We start from the raw sequence: 15,536 nt of genomic DNA on the forward strand, positions 1-15,536 counted from the left end.
CACAGCAGATGGAAATGGTGGTGCATGCCTATAACCCCAGTTCTTGAAAGGCTTAGGCAAGAACATCATGAGTACAAGGCCATCCTGACCCAAAAAAAAAAAATTCTACTGATTTGCCCTTTAGCAATTCATTTTTATGCAATCCTACTTGGAACCCACTTGTGATTTGAATAAGAATGTCCTCAAAGATTCATGTTTGAATACTAGGTCTCCAGTTGGTAGCTATTTGGAAGCACTAGCAGGTGTGACCTTGCTGGAGGAAATATCACTGGGGACAGGCTTTTGAGTTAGCTCTCTTTACCTCCTGTGTGTGGATCAAAATGTGAGTTCTCAGGTTTTCTGCCTCCATGCCTTTGCACCACCATCATAGACTCTAACCCTTTGAAACTGTAAGCCCAATTAAACCCTTTATTTTATAGTTTGCCTTTGTAATTTTGTCATAGTTATGTCACAGCAATAGAAAAGTAATTAAGAAGTTGAAGACTTTTTTAATCTTGTAGCTTATATATCAAACACTTTAAATCTTCTAAAAGTGGCTAATAAAATTATTCCTTTGTACATCAAATTTATAAATAAAAATTGTATAACTTAAAATTTCATTACTTTGTCAATAAGATTCACTTTCACCTTTCTAAAACATTACATTAAGCATCACTTTCTTTTTTTATTATTATTTATATTGTACATCCTCTTATATATAGTTTTCCTATACACTGAAAAATCCACCACTTAATCCTAAAGTTCCTTATTAAAACTTTCTTCTCCTTCACAAAAATGTCTTAAATACACAATGATATTCTACTTCTTTAACAACTCACCTGAACCTCCAAACCAACTTTGCTGTAATGCTCCAATCATTTAAGTCTCAAATCTCCAGACATTAGTGGTCAAGTATAAGCAGTAGTACATTGAGATGTACTTAGTACCAGCACCTTGGGTTCCTTCAGAGGTAAACTGATCCCAAGTACACATATGAATTAATTAAAAAAATTAACATTGGACTGGGAGACTAAAATAGCAACTGGTTGACAGAAAGTAATTATAGAACATCAAAGGGCAGCTGGAAGAGATAGAGAGATGCACTGGATGAGTGGCACAGCTTTTTACTGGTTTGGTGGAGTGGAAGGAGGGTCTTTCAGAAATGCCAGCAAGGAGAAAAGATTAGCTATTTGCTACTCAAGATCTCTGAGCTAGCAGATTTTCACCCCAGCCTTTGAATCTCTAATCTTATTTGTAAATAAAAAGGATAAAGATTTAGTTAAAACTACCTTTAAGTGGCAGCGATAGAGCCAGGGACTGCAGCAACAGAATTTGTGCCATGCTGCATCCTGAGCAGCCAGGCTACTGCCAGAGAAGCAGGCCCATAAATATAGAGTCTCAATTGCTGGCTGAAACAGCAGTAGATTAAGGCACAGCCATTGTGCTGAAGAGAAAACAGCAGGACCCAAAAAAGGCAGTTAAATAAAACATTCTTAATTCTATTTTTATTAATAAAATAAAAATATGGTTTATATATATATACATATATATACATATATATGTACACAGTAATGTCAAGATTTATGAATAAATGGAATCAACAAATTAATGTCTCGGTCACCTCTACAAGAAATCGAAATTTACTCTTGGCCAACAGTGAGAATTCATGTATATGTTCCCAGGATTCAGGAGGTTAAACTGGAGGATTGAGAGTTCATGGCCCAAAAAAAACAATAATTAATTTCTGTAGAAATTTGGAACTGTATACAATATACGTCATTTCCCCATTCTTCCTACTTATAACACATCCTCTAGAAACCACTACGATAGTCTCTGCCTCCTAGAATTGGCTTGCTTTTGATTCCACATGTGGAAACTTGTGATATCTTTCTGTGCCTAGTTACTTTAACTTAACATACTAACTTCCAGTTTCATCCATGTTGTCACATATTACACATTTTTTTCAAAGTCTGAATAGGATAGCATAGCAAATGAAATGAAAAAAAAGAGAGAGAGAGAAAGAGAGAGAGAACCTGAGGCTGGGCATTATCTTACAATCCCAACACTCATAAATTAGAGTCAGGAAGATCTCAAATCCAAAGCCATGTCCAAATTAGACTGATAGAAATCCAAATCCTTCCTGTTAGGTCCTAACAACTGCCAGGACTATTTTATTGACTCCCACCCTTTCTAACTCTCACCTACCTCTTGATCTGTGTCTAATCAATTTTATAATACCTACTACCTACACACCTAAAACAGTGCCTCCAAATCTGTTAGATGAATAAGTGTATAACTTGTTCAATCTCTACCCAGAACTGTCATTGAACTCATTAAGAGCTGCTGCATTACAGCTTATACCCTCATCTGCAGAGAAATGAGCTCTGCAAAATAAATGTAATTTTTTTTCTAGAACCCAAGAATCAGAAAGTTAAATAAAATTTAAAATTATGTATTATGTACCACTCTGATGAGGAAAAGTCTAGAAAATACAAAATAAAGTAATAAGAGTTTTGTTTTTCCAAAATAATCTCTAGGCTACCTACCATATGGAGTAAATACAGATTCAAGACAACCTCCTACATATCTACATCCAAAATCTTCTTCAGAGATATGTTTTAAATGCCAGCTATCCCCCAGAGGCCTGCACATCTTAATGTCCCCAGTTGGTAGTTAGAAATTTGTGAACCTTTGCAGAGAAAACACGTTTGGCAGAAGTAGAGGTCATAAATAGGGTGGCTATTGGGGGCAACAGTCCAGAGGTGGATCCCTCAAGAGTCAGAAAATTCCTGATCCCTGGGGGAGGGGGGGATCACCAAGTTATCTATCAAGCTTCAGCTGTTGGCTAAGGAGGGAACATCTCAATTTCCATGATTTCTCTGCCAAGATACCCTCTGAACTAGGAAATCAAAATAAATTCTTCCTTTGAGCTGCATTTCCTGGGTATTAGGTCTCAGTAATGAGGGAAGCAACCAACAGATCAGGTCTGATATGATAAGATAGCACCAATGAAGGGAAAATGAGCCTTGAGAATAATTGCAGACAGAGGCTGGAGAGATGGCTCAGTGTTCAGGAGCTTCCTAAGTTCAAGACCCGACAACCACATGGTGGCTCAATCACCTATAATCATCTGGCATAAAGGCATACAAGCAGATAGAGCACTCATATATAAACTAAATAAACAAATCTTTAAAAAGAAATCGTTACAAATGCAATAGAGTCATTAAGACAAGGAAAGAATGTACTTGCTCCTTGGGAGTCTCCTGACCCAGGGACTGTGCACATAGTAGTCTTGTCCTGGCAGATCACACCATCCAGAGTCTGCTTCCATTGGAGTACTAGTCCCACCTGCACCCACTGGGAGAGAGAGGGGGCGGGGGACAGACCAAACCATCCAGTGACTACAAAGAAAACAATACAAACAATCAACAAAACAAAGAGTTGACTCTTCCAGAAAATCAACAAGGTAAGACAAACCTTTAGACAGAGAGAAAGCATGCAAATTAAGAAAACCAGAAATGGGCCTTTGAGCCCTGGAGTCTGCAGCACTAGGCAACTCAGCTACAGATGCTCTGAATGTCCTTCTGATCATTGTAGATGCTCTTCGCCCCTCCCTGGGCTGTTATGGAGATAAGTTAGTGAGGCATCCCACAGCATTCTTTTTCAGAATGCCTTTGCACAACAAGCAGTGTGTGCACCAAATCCAGTATCCTTCCTCACTGGGAGGAGGCCTAACACTACCCACCTGTATGACTTCAACTCCTACTGGAGAGTGTTCTCGGGGAATTTTTCCACCATCCCCCAGTACTTCAAAGAGAATGGCTACATGACCTTGTCGGTTGAAAAAGTCTTTCCACCTGGTATATATCTGCCAAACACAGTGATGATTCTCCATATAGTTATTCTTTTCCACCTTATCATCCATCATCAGAGAAGTATGAAAACACCAAGACATGTAGGGGACAAGATGGAAAACTCCATGCCAACCTGCTTTGTCCTGTGGATGTGGCAGATGTGCCTGAGTGCACCTTGCCTAACAGAGTATTGAGGAAGCCATTCGGTGATTGGAAAAGATGAAAATGTCAGCAAGTCCTTTCTTCCTGGCAGTTGGGTATCACAAGCCACACGTCCCCTTCAAATACCCCAAGACATTTCAGAAGTTGTACCCCTTGGAAAACATCACCCTGGCTCCTGATCCCCAGATCCCTGATTGCCTACCACCTGTGGATATCACAGAGCAGGAAGATGTCCAAGCCTTAAACATCAGTGTGCCCTGTGGCCCAATTCCTGTGGATTTTCAGCGGAAAATCCACCAGAGCTACTTTGCTTCTGTGTCCTATTTGGATACCGAGGTTGGGCATCTTTTGAGTGCTTTAGATAATCTTCATCTAGCCAACAACACAATTATTGCTTTCACATCTGATCATGGGTGGGCCCTAGGTGAACACGGGGAATGGGCTAAATATAGGAATTTTGATGTCATTACCCGTGTGCCGCTGATTTCTATGTTCCTGGGGAAAAAAAGCCGCACTTCCTGGAGCAGGCAAGAAGCTTTTCCCTTCCCAGGACCCTTTTAGTCCCACTTCAGAATTGATGGATTCAGGTAGGCACATGGCAGACCTCGTAGAACTTGTATCTCTCTTTCCCACGCTGGCTGGACTTTCAGGACTGCAAGTTCCTCCTCGGTGCCCCATCCCTTCTTTTCATGTTGAGCTATGCAGAGAAGGCCAGAGTCTTGAGAAGTATTTGCAGCTCCATGACTTTGAAAAGGAGTCGTACTTCCTTGGGAATCCCCCAGAGTTGATGATTGCCTATAATCAGTACCCCAGGCCTGCAGATTCCCCTTAGTGGAATTCTGACAAGCCAAGCTTAAAGGATATAAAGATCATGAGCTACTCTATATGTGTACCATAGACTATAGGTATACTGTGTGGGTTGGCTTTAATCCTGCTGAATTTCTGACCAAATTTTCTGAAATCCATGCAGGGGAACTCTATTTTGTGGATTCTGACCCAGGGCAGGACCACAGTGTATATAATGACTCCCAACATGGAGGACTTCCCCATTCATTGAAGCCTTGACTTCTGCCAGTCTAAGAGGAGACATATGTGTCCCCTTGCCCCCTTCTGGCTCTTGAAAGGTGGCATTAGAAATGGCTATCTTTTACTACCCATTGTATTAGACATAACCCAAGTGGGAAGCAATCAAAACATGCATCATCAATTTGACATAGGACTATGTGGCAGACAAATCTTTTCATTTAGCTCTTAAGTTATAACTGGTCATTGGATTTAGGCTAGAGTGAAACTCTTCCATTTTAAAAGTACTCAAAGCTTAGGTTAAATAAGTACAAAGTGATCTTACCAAAACATAATCATACCTTTGTATATAAAATCCATGATAGCCCAAAATAATACTGTATTTGTGAAATAATTTACTTGAATTTAGTGCATTTCAAAAAGTAACCATATATCTTAGGTAGCCCAATGTAGTCAAAACATGTTAACATGGAATTCATTTCTTTTTCAAATGTAAAATTAAGTAATAATTCTAGAAGCAACTTCTGTATTTTCTATGTTCAACTTTTGTTTCTAAGAGTTCAGATTTCAAAAAGCAAAGGTAAAATACACATGGGGTTATTAATGCCACATTTCTTTGTTAAATAATAAATAATGCTTAGTAAAGTATAGGTAAGAAATTCAGTTAACTATTTCAATACTTGCTGGTCCAAATAATAATTTTGAACTCAGTGGCTATCTGTTAAAAAGTCTGTTATTCAGAATGAAAGCCATTTAAAATGTAACTATAACCATGATTTGAATCATTCAAAATCATATTCCTATTTAGAGACTTTCTGATACCCATTTATGTTGCAGGCAGGAGCTATTCTTTTACCTTTTGGTTAAGAATATGTGGATTTATGAAATGTAACTTATCATGTGGCTTGGGAACTTTTCATTAATAGGGTATAAGTAATTTTTAGAATGTAGTTCTGCGTTTCTTCAATATTCCCTAAATATAAAAGTAACAGGAAAGTTATATAATAGAAATAAGGCTATTTCATTACCATTGCTAAAGAAAAGTCAATTCTATAATGTGCTGAAACTGTTCAGTTATCAGTAGTCAACAGCTTTCCAACAATGTAGTTAATTGTGTATTAATGAGTAATTTCAATAATTTTCTCCTTAAAATACCTCAGTGCTTCAAGATAAACGTTTGTAAAAACAGAATATAGCAAATAGATAAATTACTGAACTCCAAAAACCAAGATATTATTTTTAAATTTGTAAAATCTTAAAGACAGGTTGTTTTTACTAATTGGCCTACTATAGACAGGTAGCTGATAGTACAATGGTTTCCTATTTGGGGATTGATGGTCCCATTCATCTTTCCTGATCCCCAAATTTGCCTCTTGTCTAGAAACTGGCTCTTGTAGATGATTTGTTTCAGTCTTCTCTTGTTCTTTATCTTATTGCTCTCATTGTATTTACTCAGTGCCATTTTTACAATTTAGTTTATTATTTCTTGGTTTGTTTTTTGTTTGTTTGTTTGCCTTTTCAAGACAGGTTTTCTCTGTGTAGCTTTGGAGCCTGTCCTGGAACTCATTCTGTAGACCAGTATGGCCTCGAACTCACAGAGATCCACCTGCCTCTGCCTCCTGAATGCTGGGATTAAAGTGTGCAGACACTGACCAGCTATTTAGAAGTTCTTAAACGGCGTATTTTTATTTTGCTTAGCTTCATCTCCTCCTCCATAGTTATAGGGACAGATTTTGACACGGGTTTTTATTTGCATACATATATTGTTCCTTTTTTAAGCCCAGTGGTGCTCCCCACTTAGTAGTCACAAGACATTTGTGACTATTTAAATTTATTTTATTGACATGAAATAAAATTTTAAATGATTTCTGGTACATCATAATTCAAGTGCTCAGTAGCTAGACTTACAACCTTTCCATCACAGCAGATAGTTCTACTGGACAGAGATGCCCTGGATTTGAGCTGGATGTGTTGACCTTGATTGGCGTGTTTCTGCAATGAGCAAACTGTTAGGTTTAAGCATAGAGTAGAGTGTTTGATGTAGCCATCAGCCTCTTCCTTTCATTCTCATCACCTTTGCCTCTGTCCTTCTCCCTCTCCTTCCTAAATAGTTTACCTCTCCCCACCCTTTTCCTCCCCTGTTCCTTAAGGAATCCTTGTGTCTTCCTTAAAAAAAAAAAAAAAAAAAAAAAACAAACCTTTTGCCCCTGCCCTTTGAGAACACAGTCAGTGCCTACTAAGGGTCTTAAAGACCTCCGCTAAGCAGTCAGAGTCTTCCCCGGCTCCACAATGCCGGGGCTTCCCTTGGCTGACTTTCCTTGCCAATCCCTGCCTCCCTGGCCCTTCTAGCTTGTGCCCTCTCTTCTTTGCTCCAAACCTTTCATGGCCATTCTTCATAGCTTGGCTCTCCTGTCCTCACTGTTCAGAGGCTGAGGCTTTCAGGACTCTCTTGACTGTGTTGTGGGGGAAAGTGAACACATCTAAAAACTCTGCTATTTACTTCACTTTTTAAAAAGTATTTTTCCCTCAGTATGAATTTTGATGTGTTAATTATAGAAAAGCTGGAAATCAGAAATGTAATAAAAGGTGAAAAAAAAAATGTTTGAGTGCTTTATCCTGAGATTGTCACTTAATATCTTGTTCTTTTGGGGGCATGAATGTTTTACATTTCTTGATTCTCTATGTTCTTTATAATACAATTTCTGTTCTTGCTTTCTCTCTAAATATTATGTATGGTTATTAGTGACATTTGCAGATATTTTATATTGCTGGTAATATATTTGATTGCATAGTTTCATTAAAATTTTCTTAACTTCCTTTCAGTTGTTGGAAATTTAGGTGATTTCCAAAATTTTAGTATTACAAATAATGCTATGGTCAACTTTGTGGGTAAATGTTTTTATTATTTCAAAGTATTCTCATTGGATAGTCTCTCAGTGCCGAGTCATCAAAAACAGTTCCATTTTCTCCTTATTCTGTTGCTAGTATAGCATACTAAAGTTAGAAAAGGAAGTTAACTAGCCTCTCAATAAAACCCATAACACCAAGAAAGAAAGCCTGTAGTCCTACAATAATAGGTAAAAGTTTGACTTTTGATTCTTGTGTATTAATGACATGAGCCATTATTCTCTCTGTGTGATACTTGGGTATTTGCACTTCTAGTTGTCTGACTTTGTGTGGTGATATTATGGGTCTTACCTTTTAATGTAATGAAATAAGTTGCTCTTTGCTGGTGTGATAGTTATTTCTGCATATTTGTATTAATCATAGAATAACTCCATTTGGGAACTGAATAAATACTAGTTTTCATTTGAATTTAAAAGAAAAAAAAAATCAAAAATGAAAAAGGGGAAATAACAAGGTACACTGAGGAAATCCAAAGAATCATCAGGTCATACTTCAAAAACCTGTCCTGAACAAAACTGGAAAATTTAAAGGAAATGGACAATTTTCTGGACAAATATCACTAACCAAAATTAAATCAAGAAAACATAAGCAATTTAAATAGACCTATAAGCCCTAATGAAATAGAAGCAGTCATCAAGTCTCCCAAAAAAAAAAAAGCCCAGGATCAGATGGTAAGAAGAGCTAATACCAATACTCCTCAAATTGTTCCACACAATAGGAGAAAGGTCATTGCCAAACTCTTTTAACCAGACCCCTGGTAACCAATTACCCTGGTACTCAAACCACACAAAGACAAAAGAGAGAGAGAGAGAGAGAGAGAAAGAGAGAGAGAAGAAAAAGAAAAGAAAAGAAAAGAAAAGAAAAGAAAAGAAAAGAAAAAAGAAAAGAAAGAGCACTACAGGCCAATCTCCTTCATGAACATCAATGCAAAAAATACTCAATAAAACACTGGAAAACCAAATCCAAGAACATGTCAAAACAAAAAACAAAAAAAAAAAAAAAAAAAAAAAAACATCCATCATGATTAAGTAGGCTTCATCCCAGAGATATGGGGATGGTTCAACATACAATATTCTGTCATCATAACCCATCATATAAACAAAATGAAATAGAAAAACTACAGGATCATCTCACAAGATGCTCAAAAAGCCTTCAACAAAACCCAACTTCATGATAAAGGTCTTGGAGAGATCAAGGATAACTAAACATACTTAAACATAAAAAAGGAAATATACAGTAAACCAACAGCCAACATCAAATGATCAAATGGAAAGAAATTCAATTCGATTCCTGTAAAATCAGAAACAAGACAAGATTGTCCACTCTCTCCACATCTCTTCAATATTGTACATAAAGTTCTACATAAAGCAAAAAGGAAACAAAAGGAGATCAAGGGGATACATATTAGAAAGGAAGAATTCAAACTTTCACTATTTGCAGATGATATGATAGTTTACATAAGTGACCCAAAAAATTCTACCACGCAACACCTACACTTGATAAACATCATCAGCAAAGTGGCAGGATACAAGATTAACTCAAACAAAGCAGTAGCCCAACTATATACAGATGATAAAGGGGCTGAGAAAGAAACCAGAGAAAAATTACCCTTCTCAATAGCCACAAACAACATAAAATATCTTGGGATAATTCTAACCAAACATGTGAAAGATCTGTATGACAAGAACTTTTAGTCTTTAAAAATGAAAAGATCTCCCATGCTCTTGGATAAGTAGGATCAACACAGAAAAAAAATAAGTAAATAAATAAATGGCCACCTTATCCAAAGCAATCTACAGAGTCAATGCAATCCCCATCAAAATCCCAGCACAATAGACATCGTAAGTATAATACTCAGTGTTACACAGGGAAACCCTATCTCAAGAAAGCAAAAAAAAAAAAAAAAAAAAAAAAAAGGAGAGAGAAAGAGAGAGAAACACACAATACCACCACAACAACAGAAACTAGCAATCACTGGTCATTATTATCCCTTAACAACACTAGACTCAATTTGCCTATAAAAAGACACAGGCTAACATATTGGTTATGAAAACAGGATCCATCCTTCTGCTGCATAAAGAAACACACCTCAACTACAAACACAAACATTTCCTCTCAGTAAAGGGTTGGGAAATGATTTTCCAATCAAATGGACCTAAGAAACAAGATGGTATGGCTATCATAATATCTAACAGAATAGACTTCAAACTAAACTCCATCAAAAAAGATTCGTCACAGGAAAAATCCATCAAGAGGAAATCTCAATTCTGAACATCTATGCCCCAAATATAAGGGCATCCTCATTTGTAAATGAAACATTACTAAAGCTTAAATCACACATCAACCCCACACACTTATAGTGGGAGACTTCAACACTCAACTCTTACCACTGGAAGGAACTCCCAAACAGAAACTTAACAGAGAAATAAAGGAACTAACAAATGTTATAACTCAAATGTGTCTAATGGACATCGACAGAATGTTCCACCCAAACACAAAAGAATATACTTTCTTCTCAGCACCCAATGGAACCTTCTCTAAAATAAATCACATAATCAGTAACAAAGCAAACTTCAAAAGAAAAAAATACCAAAAATTTGAAATAACCCCCCTGTATGTTATCAGATCACCATGGCTTAAAGTTAGAATTCAACAACACTAATTGCAGAAAGCCCATTATGGATACTAAACAGTGATAACTGAATCATCACTGGGTCAAGGAAGAAATAAAGAAATTATAGACTTCCTAAATTTCAATGAAAATTACAGTACAACATACCCAAATTTATAGAACACAAAGAAGCACTATTAAGAGGAAAGTTCATAGCACTAAATGCCTACATAAAGAAGCTAGAGAAATCCCACACTACCGAATTAACAGAACAACTGAAAGTCTACAACCAAAAGAAGCATACTCACCCAGGAGGAGTAAACACCTGGAAATAATCAAATTGTGGGCTGAAATAAATGAAATAGGAACAAAAAAAAATGCAAAGAATCAATAAGACGATTCTTCGAGAATATCACCAAAATGAAAAAACCTTTATCCAAACTAATCAAAGATAGAGAAAGAATATCCAAATTAACAAAATAAGAAATGAAAAGGGGGACATAACAACAGAAACTGAGGAAATTCAGAGAAATATCAGGTCATACTTCACAAAATTGGAAAATTTAAAGGAAATGGACCATTTTCTGGATAAGTACAACATACCAAAATTACATCAAGACAAGATAAACAATTTAAATAAACCTATAACCCCTAAGGAAATAGAAGCAATCATCAAAAGTCTCCCAACCAAAAGAATCCCAGGGCCAGATGGTTTCAGCTCAGATTTCTACCAGAACTTCAAAGAAGAGGTAATACCTATACTCCTGAAATTGTTTCACACAATAGAAACAGAAACACTGTCAAACTCCTTTTTTGAGTCTACAGTTACAAAGACACAACTACAATAGAGAATTACAGACCAATCAATCAAACTCATGAACACTGATGCAAAACTACTGGCAAACCAAATCTAACAACACATGAGAAAAAGCATTCACCATGATCAAGTAGGCCTCATCCCAGAGATGCAGGAGTGGATCAACATATGAAAATCCATTAATGTAATCCACCATATAAACAAACTGAAAAAAAAAAAAAAAAAACACATGATCATCTCAATAGATGCTAAAAAAAGCCTTTGACAAAATCCAACTCCTCTTCATGATAAAGGTATTGGAGAGATCAGGGACACATAATAAAAGCAATATATAGCAAGCCAACAGCCAACATCAAACTAAATGGAGAAAAACTCAAAGCAATATCACTGAAATCAGGAACAAGACAAGGCTATCCACTCTCTCCATATTTATTCAATATAGTACTCAAAGTTCTAGCTAGAGCAATAAGACAACAAAAGGAAATCAAAGGGATACAAATTAGAAAGGAAGAAGCCAAACTGTCACTATTTGCAGATGATATAATAGTTTACATAAGTGACCCCAAAAAATCTACCAGGGAACTTACTACAGCTGATAAACACCTTCCATAATAAAGCAAGACACAGATAACAAAACAAAAAAACAAAAAATCTCATATACAAATGATAAACAGATTAAGAAAAAAGTCAGAGAAATATCACTGATATGGGATAATGCCATGGAGTCATCAGCCTGATACAGAGGAAGCAAGATGACAATACCTTACTGAGAAAAGTACTAAGCCATGTAGCCAAGCATAGATAAGAATTATGGGTTAATTTAAGTTGTAAGAGTTTGTTAGTAGGACCATCCTGAGCCTGCTCTAGCATCATTTTTGTGCCTGGTGGGATCTCTGCTTGAGGTTAGTCTGTAACCAGCTCTGATCCAACACCCCTATCCTTTCCTTGGAACTTCCTGGGTCAGCTCTGCATCTTGTCAGCACCCACCCCCCACTGGGTCTGCTTGAGTGGCCTGCCCTGCCCTCCCCTCATCCTTGACCCTGCTGGGCCCTCTGCTTGAGGTGAGTGTTTGGCCAGATTGGGTCCAACACCCCCATCCTCTCCTTGGAACTTCCTGGGTAGGCTCTGCACATAGTGGACTGGCTCCTCCAAGCTAGTCCATCCAGAGCCTGCCCGCACCTGGCAGTTGGTCCCCCTTTGCTCACTGCTTGAGGTAAGTCTGGGGCCAGCTCAGGTGGAACTTACTGAATCACCTTTGTATCTTGACATGCCACCCCTCACCCCCTGCAATGGCTACTGCTTCAGTAGTCCTGTCCTGACACACCAGATTATCCAGAGCCTTTCCTCCCCTCATCCTTGGCCCTAATGTGCTATCTGCTTGAGAGACCCAAGAGAGCTAAGATCATCCAGAGTTACTGACATCAGACCCCTGACCCACTTACACACATCAGGAAAAGATAGAGACACTAATGGCACACACCGGAAGAAGTAATAGGAAGACAGCAGTACAAGACATTCAGAAATAGAAAGACCAATATGATATGACACTACCAGAACCTAGGGACTCTACACCAACAAAACCAGAGCACACCAAAGCTGATGAAGCAGAATAGAATGACCTAAAAGACAATTTCATGAAAATGATAGAGGCCCTAAAAGATGACATGAGAAAATCACTTAAAAAAATGGAAGAAAAAACAAACAAAAAATGGAAGAAATAGAGGAAAAGATGAACCAAAAAATGCAAGAAGTCAATAAATCTCTTAAAGAAAGCAATAAAAGTCAAGAAAAAAAAAAAACAATCAAATAAATGAAGGAAACAATTCAAACAGTTCAAGACCTGAAAACTAAGAAACAATAAAGAAAACAAAAAGTGAGGGAATGCTGGAAAGAGAAAAGTGGGTAAACCATCAAGAACTACAGATGCAACCTTAACCAACAGAATACAAGAGATGGAAGAGAGAATCTCATGCGGTGAAGTTAAACTAAAGGAAATAGACTCATAGACCAAAGAAAATCTTAAATCCAACAAATCCTTAACACAAAATATTCAGGAAATGGAGGACAACACGAAAAGACCAAACCTAAGAATAATAGGTGTAGAAGAAGGAGACGAAGCACAACTCAAAAGTGCAGAAAACATATTCAACAAAATCTTTCCCAACCTGAAAAGGGCATGCCTATGAAGGTACAAGAAGCATACCAAACACAAGTAGACTGGACCAAAAAAAAAAAAAAAAAAAAAAAGTCCTCTTGCAACATAATAATCAAAACAACAAATACAAAATAAAGAAAGAATATTAAGAGCAGAGAAAGAAAAAGGCCAAGTAACATATAAAGATAGACCTATCAGAATTACACCTGACTTCTCCATGGAATCTCTGAAAGCCAGAGGGTCCAGGATAAATGTTTTGCAAACACTAAAGTCCACAGACGCCAGTTGAGACTGCTATATCCAGCAAAATTCTCAATCACTATAGATGGAGAAAACAAGACATTCAATGACAGCGCCAGATTTTCGCAATACATTTCCACAAATACAGCCCTACAGAAAGTTCTGGAAGGAAAATTCTAACCAGAGGAAGTTAACTACAATCACAAAGACATAGGCGACAGATAATCCCACTTCACCAGAACCCAAAAGAAAAATCGTGGCAAATAAACTCACAATACCACTGCCAACAACAAATCTAAAATAAACAATAATTAACAATCAATGGTCCTCACTTTCCCTCAATATTAATGGTCTTAATTTGCCTATAAAAAGACACAGGCTAACAGAATGGATATGAAGACAGAATCCATCCTTCTGCTACACACAAGAAACACATCTAAGTTCAAAGACAGACATTACCTCAGGGTAAAGGGTTGGGAAAAGATCTTCCTATCAAATGGACCAAAGAAACAACCTGGTGTAGCTACTCTATTATCTAACAAATTAGTTAGACTTCAAACTTTTGATTAATCAAAAGAAATAAAGGTCATTTCATTGCCATCACAGGAAAAAACCACTACAAATTCTCAATTCTGAACATATATGCCCCAAACACAAAGGCATCCACATTCATAAAAGAAACATTACTAAACTCAAATCTTACATAAACCTCACACACTTATAATGGGAGACTTCGACACCCCACTCACACCACTACACAGTACCACCAGACTGGAACTCAACAAAGAAACAAAACAACTAAGAGAAGTTATGTCCCAATTGCATTTAAGAGACTTCTATAGAACATTCCACCCAAACACAAAAGAACATACCACAACCAATCTCTTTTTAAAGGTAAAAAAAGGAAGTATGGTATAAAAATGTATACTTTGTTTTGAAATAGATTATCATTTACTGATACAAAATTTAAGGTCGATTTTGTGAAATGTATATTTCTCCTCTTGTATTTGTATAGCTCAATTAGAAATGTAATGTATAATTTAGTACAGATTTTACATAGTTACCTATAACAGTCAAAACTTATAGTTAAGTTAGGATTTATAGATATACATATATGTATTTCAGATGAATAGGTATTCTTCAAACCTTTCAAAGACCTACAGAATATGGCATTTAAAATGGTTTAGGGTTTTCCTTGACACTGAGATATAACTGCTCCTGGCAACACCACCTGTGTCAGAACAGAAGCTGGACATCAAAGAAACTCGTTGTGGAGTTTACTTCCAGTATGGCAAAACTAGATATTTGGACAATATCTCTTCTCTGGGCTGTTTGATTTTATGATGTATAAACTGGGCATTCAGGACCCATGGAAAAATGACTGCTGAAACAAGATGAACATTCCTACAGGGTTTCTGCTCCATGGAAGAATCTGCCAGGCATTCTGGAGGACACAGAGAAAAGTGACTGACAAACTCCAATACAGATGGACAATTTAAAGTTTCCTGCTTTGCTGAGGAGTCTGCAAGACACACTACAGGCTGAAAATGGAACATTACAGAAGAACTTTGGGTGACTGACCAGAGAGTGAGATGTCTCTCTCATTTCTAGAGTTATATATTATCCTTCTGTGGATTTGATGGAGTTGAAGACAGATAGTTATGGTTATTGTTTTCCTTAGTTAGGATTAAAGATAAGTTGCAAATAGGACTTTAAACTCACAGAGATAAGATAGATGATAAAATATTTTCTTTAAATCTTGCTAAATACTAATGGACTAAATATTGT

The 15,536-nt window shown here is 37.0% G+C and overlaps 1 protein-coding gene and 1 pseudogene across 1 annotated transcript in view; one reads left to right on the plus strand and one right to left on the minus strand.

Annotated features, from left to right (window-relative positions):
- Nucleotides 1-15,536, minus strand: part of Asb3 (ankyrin repeat and SOCS box containing 3) — a 198,676-nt gene that overhangs the window by 170,808 nt on the left and 12,332 nt on the right. The gene's annotated exons all lie outside the window — the stretch shown is intronic.
- LOC127217757 (iduronate 2-sulfatase-like) lies at nt 1,551-5,919 on the plus strand (annotated as a pseudogene).

Source organism: Phodopus roborovskii, unplaced genomic scaffold (genome assembly GCF_943737965.1).
Source record: "Phodopus roborovskii unplaced genomic scaffold, PHOROB, whole genome shotgun sequence".
NCBI classification, from domain to species: Eukaryota; Metazoa; Chordata; class Mammalia; order Rodentia; family Cricetidae; genus Phodopus; species Phodopus roborovskii.